Below are 18,820 nucleotides of genomic sequence, written 5' to 3' on the forward strand. Positions count from 1 at the left end.
TTGCCCAGCAGTTCCTCCTTTGCAGCACTTCCAGCCAGCCCCCCTTTCCGCCACAGCCTCCAAAGAGAATCCCTTCAGACACAGTTTCCTGTAGCCCAAGAAAGGCCCTTTGTGCTTTCCCAGGCTGCATTTGAAGCATCCCATAAAATGCTTTGCTTGTTTTATGCCCCCTCGAAGAGTTCAGTCCAGGTCAGCCACTACACCCACCATGAAATGCCTCATTCTTCATGCTGCTGCAGCATCAGGGACAGGGCCGAGCCTGGGGAACTTCACAATGGAGCTCCCAGGACTGCAGCACCTGTCTCCCAATGCTGTCTTCTGGAACTGACTCTCAAGATAAGAAGAGAACCACTGTAGTACAGTACCCCCCACCAACCCCAGTCTCTGGAGTTGGTCCAGCAAGATATCATGGTCCATGGTATCAAAAGCTTCTGGGGGATCCAAGAACATCAACAGGGTGGCATTACCATGTCTCTCTCCCGGTACAGTACATCCATCAGGGTGACCAAAGTCTGTGCCACGACCACACCTGAAACCAGATTGACATGAGTTCAGAAAATCAGTTTTCTCCAAATACATCTGCAGTTTTTCAATAACTGAAATTAATCCAACAACCACCTCCACAGTGTACTGTTCAACAGCAGAATCCAATCCTGCATACATCTGAGTGACTTTATCCTTAACGTGCACAAGAAAATGGTTGCAGCAGATACCAGGGGGCAGTAAGTCATTCACCATCCCAAATGACTCTGCTGGACGGTGACTTGCAGTTGCGATGAGAGTGGCGAAGTCTACCCTCTTTGCTGCTGCTGCTGCCACTTGGTAGGCCCAATAATGGCCAAATAGGAATTCCCAGCTTTGCCCTCAATATGGTTTCCAATCAAGAACGTTTCCAGTTTCTAACAGCCCATCTGCCCATTAATTAGAGACATCTGCCCACATCTGCCCATTAATTAGACACTTTGAGAGCCAGCTTGTGTAGTAGTTACAGTGTCACACAAGGATCAACCAGATCCAGGTTTGAATCTCCACTCGGCCATAGAAACCTGCTGGATGCCCCTGGCCCTGCCATATCCTCTCAGTCTGTGGTGGCGAACCTTTGGCACTCCAGATGTTATGGACTACAATTCCCATCAGCCCCTGCCAGCATGGCCAATTGGCCATGCTGGCAGGGGCTGATGGGAATTGTAGTCCATAACATCTGGAGTGCCAAAGGTTCGCCACCACTCCTCACAAGATTGTGGCAAGGATAAAAAAGGAGGACTGGGATTAACTAAATGTACCCAATGAAACCTCTGTGTGGAAGTGAAGTATATATTTCAGTCATGGTTGCTGGGGGGAGGGGAGCCAGTGAGGGCTGATGCCGTCATGTTGTGCTTTCTGGCTCCAGAAAGCATCTGGCTGACCATTGTGGGAGCCAGGAGGGTAAGCTGCATGGATCCTGCCGAGTCTGACACAGCAAGGCTGTTGAGAAACCCAGATTTTTCCGATCCTTTAAAAAGAAGCAAAGAAAAAAGAACAGCTTCACTGGAAAGCCGTTCTTTGAGTTTAATTCTGGGTGACTTAGATGCACTTTCAAATCTTCCTCTTTCCTTATAATAGCCTGTTGGAACTTGGCTTACAGAAGCTCTATTGGGTTTCTGGGAGCTCATCTTGAACTTGCATGGCAAGGACTCAAATGAACCCCTTGAGTTTCTTCCTCCAGTCCATTTTTCTGGGAAGGAAGGAAGGAAGGAAGGAAGGAAGGAAGGAAGGAAGGAAGGAAGGAAGGAAGGAAGGAAGGAAGGAAGGAAGGAAGGAAGGAAGGAAGGAAGGAAGGAAGGAAGGAAGGAAGGAAGGAAGGAAGGTTTCAATTTATACCCGCCTTTCTTTCCTGTAATTATACTCAAAGGGACTTACAACCTTCTTCCCTTCTTCTCCTCACAACAGACACCTTGTGAGTCAGGTTGGGTCTAAGAGAGTTCTGAGAGAACTGTGACAAGCCCAAGGTCACCCAGTAGGAACATAGGAGTGGGGAAACAAATTCATTTCGCCAGATAGGAGTCTGCTGCTCAGGTGGACGAGCGGGAGATCAAACCCAGCTCTCCAGATTAGAGTCCACCTGTTGTTAACCACTACATCACAATGGCAGCAAACTTCCAGTAGTCTGGGGAAAAAGAAAAAAACACCCATAAAGCTGGCTGCTGCACTTAACCATTAAATTTTTCAAACTTTGCATCTTGAATAGTGCTTTTCAATTGCATTTTCTTGGGTGAAGCAGATAATGGGCAAGGAGGAAAGGACCCCGCCCTCACACACAAGCTCCTCTCTAGTGAAGCACTTATTCAAAAAAAAATTGCAGTTACTTTAATCCATTTTCCTAATGTGCTTGAAATTGTATTCTATATCCTTCAAAGCTGCATAAAATTTTTAAACCCAGAGAACCCACCTTGTGCTGTCTTATGGGAAGAGAAGTTGAAGACAATGGTCTTAGCGAGGCATAACCCTTCTTAGGGTGCTGTAGCAAATTAAACAAAGTTTTTGTTCTGAACCCAGACTTAACAAACCCTCCCCCCAAAACCATATTGGACTGAAGACCCTCAAGGTATTTGTAAGGTATTAATTTCCAAACTGGATATCACTGGAAATACACTCCAGGGATCTTTAAAGCTCCCATTAAGTCAAAATATTTACTTTCAGAGGAAGTTTCCTGTTGCATCTCTGAATGATTTACTGCACTGGCATTACTTTTTTTTCATTCAGTCTCCTTTAAAGTATTTCCCCTTTCTCCTTTTGGTGTGATCGATCATTTGGTTATTCTACATGTAGAGAGATAGCAGATTCATATCCTTGCTGTTGATTCTCTGTATGTCAATGTTCTGTATTTTCTTCCTTCCTTTCAGGGAGGAAATTGTAGAAAAAAGACTGACAAATCTTCTGAGGACCAGCGTTTCTGACTTCTGGGGGCACGGGGCAGGGTAAGTAAAATGTGTCCGAAATTTTAAATTCAGAAAGGAACAGCGTATCAGCTCCCAGAGGTTTAGAGAACATTGCTAGAGGGTCTTCACTGCAGAAACGCTGCAGGAAGTATATCTGGATTATCAGTTTACTGTTTCGCAACTAGAGGGCAATAACATGGAATTTATAACAAGACTGATTTGCATTTTATTTGTTTCTGAAGGGTGGCTGTGTTGGTCTGCAGTCAAGGAGCAAGATTCAAGTCCAGTAGCCCCCACGGTGTATCTAGAAGGGCAGAGGGGGCATAGGACCTAGGCACCATTCACCTGGGTCATGTGCGGAGTGCATTTTGGCCACCCGACCTCACTCCCCCTCTCTCTGCCCTCCCCAGCCCCCTGGCCATAGCTGGCAAGATGCTGGGGGCTGAGGTGCAGTGCCTCTTGGAGGGACGGAGGAAAATTAGGTGCCTCATGGCTGTCAAGACACTGGAGTCCGGGACACAGCCAGGCAAGCAGCCAAGGGTTCTTTCCCCATTTTATAATGGTACACCACTCAGTAGTCCCTGACTCCCTAAAAGATCAAGAAGATTTCCAGGGTATACGCTTTCAAAACCTTATACCCTCACCAGGTGCTCAGGAGCAGCAGCAGCAGAAGGCCATTGCTTTCACATCCTGCATGTGAGCTCCCAAAGGCACCTGGTGGGCCCCTGCGAGTAGCAGAGTGCTGGACTAGATGGACTCTGGTCTGATCCAGCAGGCTAGTTCTTATGTTCTTATGTTCTTATGAAATCTTGTGGGTCTTTAAAGTGCTACTGGACTCAAATCCTGCATTTGTCTGGGTTAATTCTTGAAACTGAAGTAGATGATTCTGGAAAATGTCAGCTTCTTATAAAACTGCGTGAATGTATTTCAGAAGTTTTAGAAAGTGCAGCTTAAATGACATAGTCTATTGGCAAGTCTGGTCTTGTTATTCAATTTGCCTGGAAGACACCTTTCCCCCAAATCCCAAACCAATCTTATACCCACAGGGCAGCAATACTTACGCTGCACCCCATCAAAGAGTTGTCTCAGAGACCGCAGCCCTTTCCACACAAATACCCTAAAATGTTTCTAAACATTTCAATTCCTCCCCACCCCCACAGTGACTGTACTCATGATTCCTGGCTGCCATTACATCATTCCCGCCCTTTTAAAATAGGAGGGGCCAAAGTCCTTGTGACAAAGTGTGACACAACCCAAGGTTATGTCCTACAACACTCTGATGTTTGATATTTAAAACATTGAAAGGTTTATAAGTTACTTCTGTAAAAAAAGTTTGCTGTTGATTTTGTAAATGATTGGTTAAACGATACGCAGAGACTGTTATCTGGCAAAATATTTCTTAATTAAGAATAAGACATTTTAATTAAGTTTTGAGCCATTGGTGCAGTTACATTACAAATTACATATTACATATATCTACAGGTGCACCTACCTACATTAGATACCATAATTTCCAGGTGGGGGCTGGAGGTCTGTTGGAGTTACATCCATGTGACAAAGAGCTGCTGCTCTGGAGAAAATGGCTGCTCAAAATGGTGGACTTATGACGCTAGATTCTGCTGAGGTCTCTCCTGTCCCTAAATCCTGCCTTCTCCATGCTACACCCCCAAACCTTCAAGAATTTCCCAATGCAGACTTGACAACCCTAGAATAAGATGGCTTCTGTGAGCTGTCTGGGAAGCATCAATGGGGAAACAAGGTTTCTCCGTCCACATTCTGCAAGAAGTCAGCTCTTTTCAGCTGCCCACTTTCCTTCATAAGAAGGCCATGGCTGAATAATTTATCACATTCTTTGCAATAGGTAATTGCATCAAGGTGGGGAGGTTTTTTAATCTAATGCATCTCTCTGCCTACTAGAATTATGAACCTTGTTTCAGAAGCAAACAGTGTCTCTTTCCAACACGTCCACAAACAATCAAAATTCTTCAGGTCCACTTGAAAAAGGTGAGCATTTGGATCCTGCAGCTGGATCCTGATCCTATCTAAGTGAGACCTGGAGATTTCCCAGAATTACAGCTGATCTCCAGATCTGTTCGCCTGGAAGAAATGGATGCTTTGGAGAGTGGACTCTTTGGCATTATACTCCAATGAGGATCTCCTGGTCCCATCAGGAGACGGAATCTGTAGGAATAAATAAGAGTGAGCACAATTTTTTTTGTTCGGTAAATCTCAGGTTCGGATTTTAAAAACCCTGAAATTTTCGGTAAAGCCGAATAAAGCTGATATCCATTAGGTTTATTTGGCTTTTTGCCGAATTTTGGGGGGATTTTAAAATTTGAAGCCAAAATGTACCTAATAAAAAATCCCACCCTGTACCAACACACCACCATTTCCCAAATCCCCATGGACCTGGGAAATGGTGGCAAGCAGAGCTCCAAATGAATGCTGGATGACTGGATGAACCTCTCCTGCTGCTGCCACCATTTCCCTACTCCATACAAACCTGGGATATGGAAGATACGAAGGTAGGGGGTGGTGGCTTGAGCCAATAAGGCTTTTCAGGGTTTTTTGGTGATTCGGTTTTACCAAATCACCCCATCTAGTGGGGAAATTACATGACTGAATGATTTGCTGCATGATTCTTTTAAAAAACCCCTGGATACAGAAAACTAGGCTAGAATTTTCCACACTGGCCAAGGCCAGGGAATGTTTTGGTGTATGGAAGACGTATCGGGTCATGCCGTCCCCACAGCGTGATCTGAAGTTGTTTGAACAGAGTTAGCTCTTTATGTGAAACAGCCTGAAGTTAGCATTAAATTCGCAGCAGGTGGCCACTGTGTTTTCCCTTTTGATTCATCGTTCCACTTGAATCTGCTCTTCTCTATAGGAACATCTGGCTCCTTAAAAGAAATGGTTAAAAGAGGGGCGGCATTAAAAAGAGGCAGGCCGGAACCACTGGTGAAAACATTTTTGTCTTCATCCCGAGGCTTTTTGTTTTTAGGATCCTTGTGAAAAGGATCCCAATGTTCAGGAAGCATGGCCCTCACTCTGAATGAGCAAGGTTCTCCTCAAATCCAATTGGATGCCTGGTATTCTGATGTCATCATTATATAACCCCTATGTTTGCTACCCAATCCCTGATCATCTGAGCTTGCTCAGTGGGAGAAAAAGAAACACAAAGCAGCGGAAACTCAGCAAGCAGGTCTGACAAAGATGAGCCTCCTCAAGAATGAAGAGAGTATTCCCTCCCCACAGCTGTCATTTCAGTCCAAAAATCCAAATGGGGGAGCATTTGGTGCAGCCCTGGTTAAAAGCAGTTCACCCCAGACGTTTACGGATTATAGGAAGTGAAACTCATTATGCTAAGGTCTGCCCACTACTTCCCCGTTCCCTCTGATCATATTAGCTTGCTGAATATTTCATCAGTCATCGCTCAAAAATGCACTTGCTGTACTTCCACTTCTGGAAAGCGTCCGGCTCTCTTTCAAAGCTTTCAAGATTTATGGCACACCCCTCCTCTCCTCCAGCTGTTAAGCTGCTGTGACAATTTCTGCCAGCATGGGGTTGTTGCCGCATCCTGCTCCAACAGAACGCTGATGCCGCAGCTGTCGGCTCACGCCTTTGCTGCTTTTGCCTCAGGGGCTTGTTTACACAATTGGTTATTTGGAGACGGCAACATGTTACCTGATCCAGCGGGTTAAACAGGGACTTTGGGCATCTCTACGTGATCCGTGATATGAGAATGGCAACCTTTAGTAAATGGTGGGCAGCACAAAGGATCTCTGCTGCAGCAGAAAATGGTTGGAAAAAGAACCGTTTTCACTGGCAATGCTTTATTTTTCCTCTCTAGGCAGACAAAAAAAGCAAAAATGGTTCTTTTTACAACATCTGCAAGACATTTTATATTTGCTATGCAGAAAAAGGCCTGGTTTTCCTCGTTATTTCTGGGTCTAACCTCTCACTGAAGGATCTCAGTACACACTGGTGGAGAATTCAGCTGATGCCTGTCTCTCTGTAAGCAGCGTTCGAGCTTCCAATTCTCAAATCAGTTATTGGAAGGCAGACCACAAATTCGGGTAACCGAACCTCTCTCTGTGTCACTTGATGGAGGAAAGAGGAGCCTTGTCATTTTGCTTTGCTGAAGTCGCTCATTTCTAATTTACATGCAAGACGCTGTGACAAATTCAATTTGTAGAACACAGTAAACAAAAGGCCTCCTGACTCCGGCTCCATGTAATGGCCTAATGTTGTTGGAAACACCCATTAAGCGGAACAGGAGAACCTGGGAGGAGTGGGGGGGGGGATCATGTCCACTTACGCTGATCTAATTCATGCAGGTCTTAAAAGGGTTTTCGGTGGCAAGATGTCTCAACCATGACTACATGCCCCTCAGCGAAATCGTCCCTAATGAGTTGAAATCATATTAGAGACTGGAAGCCAAATTTGTGGCAGGTAATTTTGAATCAGTTGTTGTGAAATTCACCGGCTTTCAGCTGCGTATTTGAAGGGGAGCTTCTTCTGGCATGATACGCCCAACGGATCTTGTTGACTGTTCCTTCTTTTGTTTAACTGGCTGCTGTGAGAACTGACAGGGCAGCATAGTGGTTAGAACAAGTAGATTCAAGTCCAGTTGCCCTTTAGAGACCAGTAAAACCTGGGAAGGGGGGGGGGTAATGAGCTTTTGAGAGTCAAAACTCCCTTCATCAGATGGTGGCTACAGAGGCAGACTAGGTTCTGGGAGAGCCAGATTCAGATCCTCCCTCTGCCGTGGACATTTACTGGGTGAGGCTGAGCCAGTCAAATACTCTCAGCTTAGCCTACTTCACCTAGTTGTTGTGAAGCAAAAATGGATGAGTAGAGAACAATGTAAGTTGCTTTGTGTTCCCACTGTGGAGAAAAATATAAATCAAGCAAGCAAGTAAGCAAGCAAGCAAGCAAGCAAGCAAGCAAATAAATAAATAAATAAACTGGGCCTTGTCTGTTTCCACCCTAATGTTGCAGAATGGCTTTCTGGAGGTCAGGTACCAATCCCCTTTGCCCCTTGAAGGGCTTAGAAGCAAGCCTTTATTGGCATAGACAACAGTACAACAATAATAAAAAACGGATTAAAAAGCATATACAATACAGGAAATAAATGTTAGGTCGAAGGAAATCTACTGGCGTTTAGTAATTTCCAGGAGAAAGTCTGCCACTATCATACAGAGAGAAGGATCAAGGTTGTCCAGCAAGTAGTGTAATCTAATTAAATCGGGGAGATCGGGTAAATGTAAAGGGTAAGATTCACATACTTGGATCTGATTTCCTTGAATCTGAGACAGTGTAGTAATTGGTGGGCCAGAGATTCAACTGAGCCATCGTTACATGGGCACAATCTTTTAGCCTTTTATTAAATCTGCCATGTAACAAGGCAGAAGGCATAACATTAAACCTGGCGAGCATTATGGCTCTCCTTTGAACAGGGTTTATTAAGCAATACGGGTAGTGTGCCAAGTGGCCCCGTTCAAATGGGAGAGAAAAATACAGGGGGGATCAGGTTTTCTTGGCTGCGGTGATTGAAGGGCTTGTAAAATGGTGTTATTTCAGACAGAAGAAGAAAAGGGTTTGGATTAATACCTTCTCACCTTCTGCTCCAACATTAGGGGACAGCTTTCTGGAGGAAGCCAGGAATGGCCCATCCCTTCGGATATTTTGCAGAGCATGTACATCTATTGTTTTTCTTTTTTTCTTTCTTTCAGAAGGCGTTTGATTGAACAGTTTTAGGGTAGTCTTTCATTCTCTTCGCTGAACTGATCATTGGCTGACGGAAGGATCCTATTATGTAATTCTGATAACACTTGGTGTGTCATTAACGCTGTGCTTTAGTTCTGTTCTTTTTTTTATTTCTGGTTGGTTCTGGACTTCTGCAATCCTAGCACTTCGTTTCTGGATTGTTCCATTTTGTCGACTGTACTGATTCACCTGTATAATCCTTCTGGAGTCCCCGTGAGAAAAGCAGACTAAAAATCAAGTCGGCAAATAAATCAGAAGGTACTGCAGAAGTCTAAATATTGTTGGAGAAGGAATGGCAGAATAGGGAAGGAGAAGAGAGCTGGAGAATATCCCTGTGGGTCCCACTGATAGGAAAAACCATTGGTGGGTAGGTATGTCAATAGATGGATTTTATTTATTTGCTTTGAAAATCAATGTCCCACTTTTCTGAAAGGACGAAAGGCCATCAAGAGCATCGTATCAAAATCGAGGCTGCATCCAGACTTCACTGGGCTTTCCACTGAGGCAGTCATTTGCATTATGACTCGATTTCCCCATGTGGACAAGCTACCCCAACTTCTCTCAGTTCCTCCATGTGAAGCCTGCTGGGTGACCTTGGGCTAGTCACAGTTCTCTCTTAACTCTCTCGGCCCCACCTACCTCGCAAGGTATCTGTTGTAGGGAGAGGAAGGAAAAGAGTTTGTAAGCTGCTTTGATTCTTTACAGTTGAGAAAAGTAGGGTATAAATCCATACTCCTCCTCCTCCTCCTCCTCCTCACAACACAAGACAAATTCCAGACAAGGATGTACTGGCTCCTTTGGAAGAAAAACTGTTAGAAGGTTGGCATGATGACCCATTCTCCACGTTGCTCCTCCCCTCAGAGAGCTTTCACCTGTTTGCATATGTCCATCAGAGGCATGCTTTCTTTGTGGCAAACTTCCGGGAACACACCTACCTCATTGCTCAGACTCAGAGCGGTAGAGAGGCACCTGCCATCTCTTCATGTTTGAATTAAGAAATCCTTAGAGCAGACGTCTAAAATTAGAACAGACCAAAGACAGTGGCAGCATCTGAGTGAATTAATTTGATGTCACTCTGGCAAAGTCTCCCGGGGAGGATGTGGATGTACCTGGAACAAACTGATAATAATAAAAGACCTCCAGGTGGAAGAGGAAACAAAAACATAAATACATTCGCACAGATATCATTTCCCCCCTCTTGCTTACCATCCCCTGAGTCAGTCACAGATAATTTGTACCTCTTCCAGCTGCAGGGAACAGGAAAACCATCTCAAAATGGCATTTCAGAAGAGCCAAGTCTATGACATGCTCCCACCAGGGCACAGATACAACTGACTGGAGCTTGTTTAGAGTCAACTAGAGAAATACATGCTTTGCAAAATAATAGTTTAAAGCTTTTATTTCCTCTCTTTAAAAAAAAAAAGGGAGATAGAAACCATAACTGAAGCCAGCCTCTAGATGTAAGGCTGCATTATTATTTTTTTCCATGCTGATAGAATGTCAAGCAATTTTCAAGACTATTTAGAACTTTGTGCTTTTGTGTTGCTTTGTAAAACCGAGTGCCGGCTGCGGAGGAGGCTGGGAGCTGGGGCTGGGCTACACAAAGCCAACTGTTCAGAAGAAAAGGAAGCCACGGGAGACACGTAATTAAGGCCTCTTTGAAGAACTGTCCAATTGATAAAAAAAGAGAGATGTGACAAAGCAGCAGCCCTGTCAGAAGAAGTCGTTCCCAGAAAATGCCAGCCTGGAAAGTTGCTGGGAGATTTCAGCCGGGGTGTTTCTTTCAGTCCAGTGGCTCAGGAGAAGTGACCAGAGACAGAACAGGGGGGAGATGTTGATATTGCCTTACTTGACTCAACAGGGTCTCTAGACCTGGATTGAATTCTGCTGGCACATCCCGTTTTGTCTGATGAGAAAATGGCTCACCTGGAACCTGGAATAGGAAGCAACCTTCCACCGACCAAGTGCCTTTGCTTGCAGAGAAATATTGCCCCACCCTCACGTAGTCCTTATCTTACAATGAAACCTTAATATGGACAAGTGAATTCATGGACGACTGCTCCCTTTTTATCTTTCTTCTTCTGCTCACCACTCTCAGCCGCTTGTTCTCCTGTCCCTCTGACGTCTCCGATACTGTTGAGCTAGGACTGTAACCTCTGTGGAGACAGCAACACACACACACACACACCGCTCTATGAGCAACATGGACATTATCAATCATGGGACTTCACATTCCAGAGACCATGGGTCACAGCAAACACAGAGCAGGGAGGAACCAGATGGTGTTCAAGAAGTTCCCACAAGCAACAGCAATGAGAAGACTACACACTCAAACATACACACAGTTGGGACCCACAAGCCAGGCTGGAATGAACCCAACTGGGTCCCACTGTGTATGTGTAAAAATCACACAGCGTGTCCTCAAAGGAAATTTTATCAGAATGGTAATCACCAATGCCCAGTTATCTGTCTTGAGGGTTGGGAGATCTTGGTGGAAAGTACCATCATATTGCCGTTGGCCTATGGCAACACTATGAAGTTTTCAAGGCAAGAGAAGTTCAGAGGTGGTTGGTCATTGTCTGACTCTGTGTAGCAACCCTGAACTTCCTTGGTGGTCTCCCATCCAAGTATTACCCAGGACTGACCCTGCTTAAATTCTGGGATCTGATAAGATTGGGCTGTGCTTGGCCAGTTAGGTCAGGGCAGGAGAGTCTCAGGTAAAGAAAAATGTTCCACAGTGGTAGGCCAGCTGTAGAAGGGCAATAAGGGGATGAGGACAGATTGCATTTCACTTGTCAGTTCTTCCTGCCTCTTTATCTTTCTTCTTATCATAGGCGGAAGACAGACTTTCCTGCAGGGCAAAGGGTTGGACTTGATGGCCCTGGTGGTCTCTTCCAATTCTATGACTCTATGATTCTATGTGCCTGAGAGCCCCATGCGTCATGAACACATCAGAAGAGCCCTGCTGGATCAGACCAAGAGCCCTTCCAGTTCAGTATTCTGTTCACACAGTGGTCCATCAGTTTCTTCCAGATAGCCCACCTGGTGCCTGACTGCAGCAGCATCCTCAGTTGTGGCTGATCACCAGCGATGCCACCGATTGTGAATAGGCATTGGAAGTGCTTTTGGTGAGGAGTCACCCAGGGGTCAAAAAACTCACACAGCCCACAAACAGGAGGTGCTGAACTGTTTTAGCAGGAAGGAGGGAGAAGCAAAGAGATGATATTTCAATGTATTGTCGAAGGCTTTCACGGCCGGAATCACTGGGGTGCTGTGTGGTTTCCGGGCTGTATGGCCGTGTTCTAGCAGCATTCTCTCCTGATGTTTCGCCTGCATCTGTGGCTGGCATCTTCAGAGGATCCTCTGAAGATGCCAGCCGAGCCCAACCAATCTCAGACAGCATCAAAGAATACTCGGCTATAGAAGATTGCCATACAACCAGAAAACCACCAGCACCCCAAATGATCAACTCCTTTACCAATTCAAAATAACCTAATTCAGCCTCATCTGGCCCAATTGTGTGTGCCAAATTCCATGGGGGCCAGAATATAAAATGTGCATCGCCTAAACTATGAATGTGCACCACCACTTTCTGGAACCCCTTTCAAGAAGCCAACAAAATGACTGTGCAGGTCCTTGTCATAAACAGGCCCGCAGGAACCAACAGACAGTCTGGACACTGTTCTTAGCAGGTTGAGCTGCTTAATGGATACACAGAGCATGGAAATGAGGCAAGGGTAGAAGCAGAAACAGTGACCTGCAAACTGAACCACAACGTTTCTGCCACAAGATAGCACAGCTGGAACTTCTCTTTTATAGCCACCCTCCCATTCACTAGTGCAATGACCTGTTGCAGCTGGGTTACTTTAGTCTGGGTCCTGCAAAGTCTTTGCATCTAATCCAGCTCACTCCATAGCTGCTAGCCTGCTGCTGCGTCTCCTTTGCTGTAAACTAGCACACAGTCTCCTCCTGCGTTGCTCCTGGGGCTCTGGAGACAGGGGGGGAGGATGACAGGGTCCCCTCTGGCTTAGTATCAAGAGGCTGAAGAGCCTCAGAGATAGACCCTGGCTGGGGAACCTCCGAACTTGGACCTGGCTGTGGATCCCGGCCTGAATGCTCTGCCTGAGCCTCTGGACCTGGTCCTGCAGGAACTACTGACTGCTGTGTTTACAGGTCTGGAACCACAACTGTCCCCTCCTCTCCATCTGAGTCTTCCTCCCAGGGGTCCCCAGTCAGACCAGGCTGAGCCATGGCAGTCCTTCCAAGTAGGTCTCAACAAAAGGAGCCCCCCTTTTTGATGGACACCAGGCTGTCTCCAGTCTGAACCTTTGAGTGTTCTTTCTAAGCCAGAAATGTCTCTTCGCTGTCTAAAGAGGAATTCATCAGGAGAGGGGGTGTTTTTTTTTGTTTTGCAAAAGTGGCAATCTGAAAGAGCTCTTGACAGTTCTAACATATGTTTAGAGTACTGATTTCAGTGACAATTCTTCTGGGGAGGGGGAGGAGAGGAAAAAAAGAAGCATCTAGTTTGAACAGAGGTATTGCGAGGCAGATCTCTAGCACTGCAGGTGTGGTGGGTAGCTCAGTAGGAGGGGGGCCTTTCCCCACTTTCCCCTCTACCACCGTCACTGCGCACTACTCACTCTTGGCGTGTCATGGAATCTCTGAAGATGCGCCCTGGCTTCCCCACGACCCCGCTTGCTCTGTCGCGAGGAGTGCGTCAAAAGCGCTGTTTTCTCAAGCGCCAGGAATGGCGATGCATTGAGGCAGTGGCAATGCGTCGAAGTACGTCAGAGGCGGCTGCATTATCGCTTACGCCCCTGTAGTGGGGAAGTATGCCGGGACCCAGCTGGCTGTTGGCCTGAGTAGCCAGCGCAGCAAGAAGGTAAAGTGAGGGGGAAAGGCCCAGGGTCTTACTGGGGGGGGGGTGTCTTACTGGAGGGGTCTTACTGGAATAAGGAAGCAAACCTAAATCGAATCAACTCCTAAGTACTGTCATCCTCTGGGTCCCTTCTGGCTGATTGTGAAGAGGCTGAAGAGCCTCAGAGCTAGACCCTGGCTGAGGAATCTCAGAGGTTGGACCTGGCTTTGTTTCCCTCCTCCATGCTCTACCTGAGCCTCTGGACCTGGTCCTGCAGGGACTAATGACTGGCTGGCTCTGAATTTACCGGGGGGGGGGGGGCTGGGGATCTGGAACCAAAATTGTCCCCTCCTCTCCATCTAAGGGCCTTTCCACACTTACCTTAAGCCCTGCGCTACTCTCCTCAAGTAGCGCAGGGTCCCGGGGCACTCCCCACGACAGGGGCGGCGACAGCGCAGCCGCCCCGAAGCTGCCGCTGTCGTGCCCCCTCAGCGCACGGCATCCCTGGCGCTGGAGAAAACGGCGCCTTTTGATGACCCCGCACTCTCGTGGGGATGCCAGGGTGCGCGCCACGGATGCTGTGTGCTGAGAGCAGCACGCGGCATAGGGGAGATCAGGGTGAGTGGGGAAACTCCCTGAGTCTTCCTCCCAGGGGCCTCCATCTAGACCAGTCTGAGCCATAGCAGGGAGCTTGAGACCCTCTGCTTCCCTGTAGTTTATGCCCCTGTTTGGCATCTGTTAGGAGAAAGGCAGGATGAAGATTTTTGAAATAATTCCCCGTATGGCCTCTCTAGCGGTGTATTTTCCATTTGTCAAAAACGGCGCTTCTCTTTCCAGTGTTGTGTTAGGATTTTCTGTGGCTTTAGCAAAGCTGACTGCAGTCTTCCCTGACAACTCTTTAGTTTTGCTGTTTAGCTTTTCCGGCATTATAAAAAGTTTGTCTACCCACTCCCTCGTCCCACCCCATCTGAGAACCAGACCCCTCAGAGACTTCGCTGCAATGGCTCTCTGGCCAAATGTTTCAGACAAAACCCTCCGAGTGCATTTGGTTTGTTAATACGACTGACCATTCCTCTGAAAGTGGATTATCTCAATGTCATAAATCCAAGGTTGGGGACGGCTTTATGGCTCCCCTCAGAACGTGTGGGAGAAGTCCTGTTAGCATGAATTCCACGCGCAGGGCAACCGGGGAGGCTGTTTTTAAGGTCTGCTTATGAAGCAAATTCATTTGGTAATTAAGTGGGAAGGGACCACGAAAGAATACGGAGGAAAAGATCTTTAAACAAGGTTCAGCAACAGACACTTGGTTGGCTTTTCCTGTAAGCGTCTTCCTTTATAAATCCTCCGGCGACAATTTATCACCAGCAGATTTACCGCCAGCTCGGACGTTCCCAACGGTTGTTTTCAGGTTGTTAAAATAAAACTTCCAAAGGATTATCTGAGAAATTAAAATGGACAACCATGTTTTGGAAGGTCATGTAAAAAACTGTCAACATATTTATTATTTGATTGATATTTTGATCTTCAGATCTTCAGATTTGATTGATATTTGATCTTCAGATATTCCTAGCAGAGCTGCATGTCATATTTATTCCTTGGGCGACCAACCTCTTGGTGAGGCCTGGAGTTCTCCCAGAATGACCACTGATCTCCAGAGCTCAGTTCCTCCGGTTCTTCCACTGAGCCAGAGCCCCTCCCCCAAAGCAGGACACATGTGAAACTGCCCCATAGTGAATCTGGCCCCTGGACCATCAGTGTCAGCATTACCTATTCAGACTGGAAGCAGTCTCCACGGACTGAGGCACAGAGAGAACCAGCATGGTTAAGAGCAGGTGGGTTCTATTCTGGAGAATCGGGTTTGATTCTCCACTCCTGAGTTTGATTCTCCATTCTCCACTCCTGAGTGGCAGAGGCCTATCTGGTGAACCAGATGTGTTTCTGCACTCCTACATTCCTGCTGGGTGACTTTGGTCGAGCCACAGTTCCCTCAGAATAGAGTTTTTAACTTCGCACTAGATCCAGACTGATTCTTTTTCCTTTTGTGACCTTAGGCTAGTTACAGTTCTTCGGAACTCTCTCAGCCCCACCTGCCTCACAAGGTGTCTGTTGTGGAGAGAGGAAGGGAAAGGAGGTAGTAAGCCATCTTGAGTCTCCTTATAGGAGAGAAAGGTGGGATATAAATCCAAACTCCTCCTCCTCCTCCTCCTCCTCCTCCTCCTCCTCCTCCTCCTCCTCCTCCTCCTCCTCCTCTTCTTCTTCTTCTTCTTCTTCTTCTTCTTCTTCTTCTTCTTCTTCTTCTTCTTCTTCTTCTTCTTCTTCTTCTTTTTTCTTCTTTTTCTTCTTCTTCTTTTTTTTTTTCTTCTTCTTCTTCTTCTTCTTCTTCTTCTTCTTCTTCTTCTTCTTCTTCTTCTTCTTCTTCTTCTTCTTCTTCTTCTTCTTCTTCTTCTTCTTCTTCTTCTTCTTCTTCTTCTTCTTCTTCTTCTTCTTCTTCTTCTTCCCTGCCACTGGATCTTTTTAATTGCATATACTGGGATCTTCTGCAGGTCAGGGAGGTACTGTACCCTGGGTCACAGTTCCTCCCCTTTCTTGAAAATATTGGAACTTTTTGCTTTGCCCATTTTTGCTGAGAATATTCACAATGTGCATGCTTCTTTTACAGCATTTTCATGCCCTTTGAAGACCATCTTTTGCCTCGCAGACCCTACAGGCGATTGACGTGCCACTTCTACATCACTGGTACAACAATGAAATTAACATTGCATTACTGTAATTGCAAACTGCCACCAGGAAACATTTCAAACTGCCACATAAAATGGTGCATAAATCAAAATTTGATCGTTTAATTGGCACAAGAGAGAAGTGTGGGTGGAGATGTTTGAAGCAAAACAGTGGCTGAGAAATTTGGTCGCATCCCTGGAGACATGGAAAAAATGGGGTCTTCAGATTAACGCAGGCAACAAAATGTCATTGCAAACCAAACTCTTGGGTATAATGTTGCTCTTGCAAGTCCATAAAAGAGTCTTGCCGATATAGGATTTTGAGTTCTTTTTTTAGTGGATACATCTTGCCGGAACCTGAATCCTATTTCACAGCCCTCCCTTCCAGGGGAAGTTGTATTTAATGGCAAAAGGAACAGTTCGATTGCTCTGGAACCAGAATCTGCTTCTCAGCGGAGAACAAGTATGTATTTGAGACCTGAGGAAGACATTATGACCAATTCTATTTTATGGTTTTCATATGCCATTAATTTCCCATTATACGGGTAAATGAATTATATACACACAATTTTACAGCTTTGGTGGGAAAACAGTCCCTGGGCTTTGCACTTATTAATCTGGTGTTTGAAACGGGGAGATGTTTAATGGTGGGCACTGACAGATTAACCAGTTGGCTTTGCTGGTATCATTAACCCGTCATGCAAGTGCTTAACCAGTGGTCTAGGCTGAAAGCTGGGAGCAGGATGGAGCCTAGCTCTGCTGGAACCCATTCTGGGAAGAAATGAAGGTCAGGCATTGTTGCTCTGATGTCACATGATCAACACATGTTGTTAAAGGGTGCTATAGTGAGCAGAGGAGGCACCAGGGGGTGACAGAGTCAGGGTCCTCTTCTAGTTGCACGAGTGTCAGGAAAGAGACTCATCCCAAGGTTTAATTCCCCCTCTTTGGAGGGGGGAAGGGGGAGGAAAAGAGGGCCATTTAACTAAGGTTGCCAATTCTGGGATGGAAAATTTGTGGAGATTTAAGGGTGGAGTCTTGGGAGGGTGGGGTTTGCAGCAGGGAGGAACCTCAACAAGGTATAAGGGGACCTGGGAGAGCCATGGTCAGATGGACCAGTGGTCAGATGCATCAGAAGGCAGCTTCAAGTGTCTGCTTCAATCTCATGACCAGCATAATGACCAATCTCATGACCCTCTCTCTTTTTCTTATAACATCAAGTGGATCCTACCGCCCCTCCCCCCCTTAGGGTTTTGAGGGAATTGATAGCAGGTGCCATCTTGTGTTAATTTTAATTTTAATAATGCTGCATTTTAATGGGGCAGGGTTTATTTTTATTAGAGCCTGTATTAATTTATACTCACTGGATTTTAACCTGATATTGTGCTCTATTTACCGGTATATGTTGTTCACCGCCCTGAGCCCTCTGGGGGAGGGCAGTCTATAAACCCAATAAATAATAATAATAATAATAACAACGACAACGACAACAATAACAATAACAATAACAATAACAATAATAATAATAACGTTAACCGCCAGGCACAATTTCTTTCTTTCTTTCTTTCTTTCTTTCTTTCTTTCTTTCTTTCTTTCTTTCTTTCTTTCTTTCTTTCTTTCTTTCTTTCTTTCTTTCTTTCTTTCTTTCTTTCTTTCTTTCTTTCTTTCTTTCTTTCTTTCTTTCTTTCTTTCTTTCTTTCTTTCTTTCTTTCTTTCTTTCTTTCTTTCTTTCTTTCTTTCTTTCTTACTTACTTACTTACTTACTTATTTATACCCAGCCCTACCCCCAAAGGGCTCGGGGGAGCTTACAATGGCTTAAAGCCTAACATTATACAATGTGCTCCAAGATCCTGTGAACCAGAGCTGAAAATATTCTTAGTACAGAGCATCTCATGATTTTGTCCAATTTTATTGGCACTCCAATTGACTAGGGAGAGAGGGTTGCTGCTACAATGGGGCAGGCAGTGCTGAAAAGTCCCCAAATCCCATTATCCCTCCCCCAGTGCAATTCAGTTTCTTGCAAAAGCTCGTTTCTGGGTTCGATTACCGGAACCCCCCTTTATTGGCAACTGCATTGCCTTGAAACCTTGTGAGGTAGGTGGACTGAGAGAGTTCCGAAGAACTGTGACTAGCCCACGGTCACCCAGCAGGAATTTAGGAGTGCGGAAACACATCTGGTTCACCAGATAAGCCTCTGCCACTCAGGTGGAGGAGTGGGGAATCAAACCCGGTTCTCCAAATTAGAATCCACCTGCTCTTAACCACTATACCACGCTGGCTCTCAGTGGACTCTTATCTGGTGAACTGGGTTTGTTTGCCCACTCAGTCCCACATGTCTCATGTGTCTGTTGTGGAGAGAAGGGAAAAGAGTTTGTAAGCCACTTTGAGGCTCTTTACAGTTGAAAAAAGCAGGGTATAAATCCAAACTCCTCCTCCTCTTCACTTCTCCTGGAGAAAATGGCTGCCTTGGAAGGTGGATTCTGTGGCATCATATCCCACTAAGCTCCACCCCCTCCCTGAACTCTATTCTTCCAGGCTCCACCCTCAAATCCCCAGGTATT

This window comes from Sphaerodactylus townsendi, linkage group LG12 (genome assembly GCF_021028975.2).
Source record: "Sphaerodactylus townsendi isolate TG3544 linkage group LG12, MPM_Stown_v2.3, whole genome shotgun sequence".
NCBI lineage: Eukaryota > Metazoa > Chordata > Lepidosauria > Squamata > Sphaerodactylidae > Sphaerodactylus > Sphaerodactylus townsendi.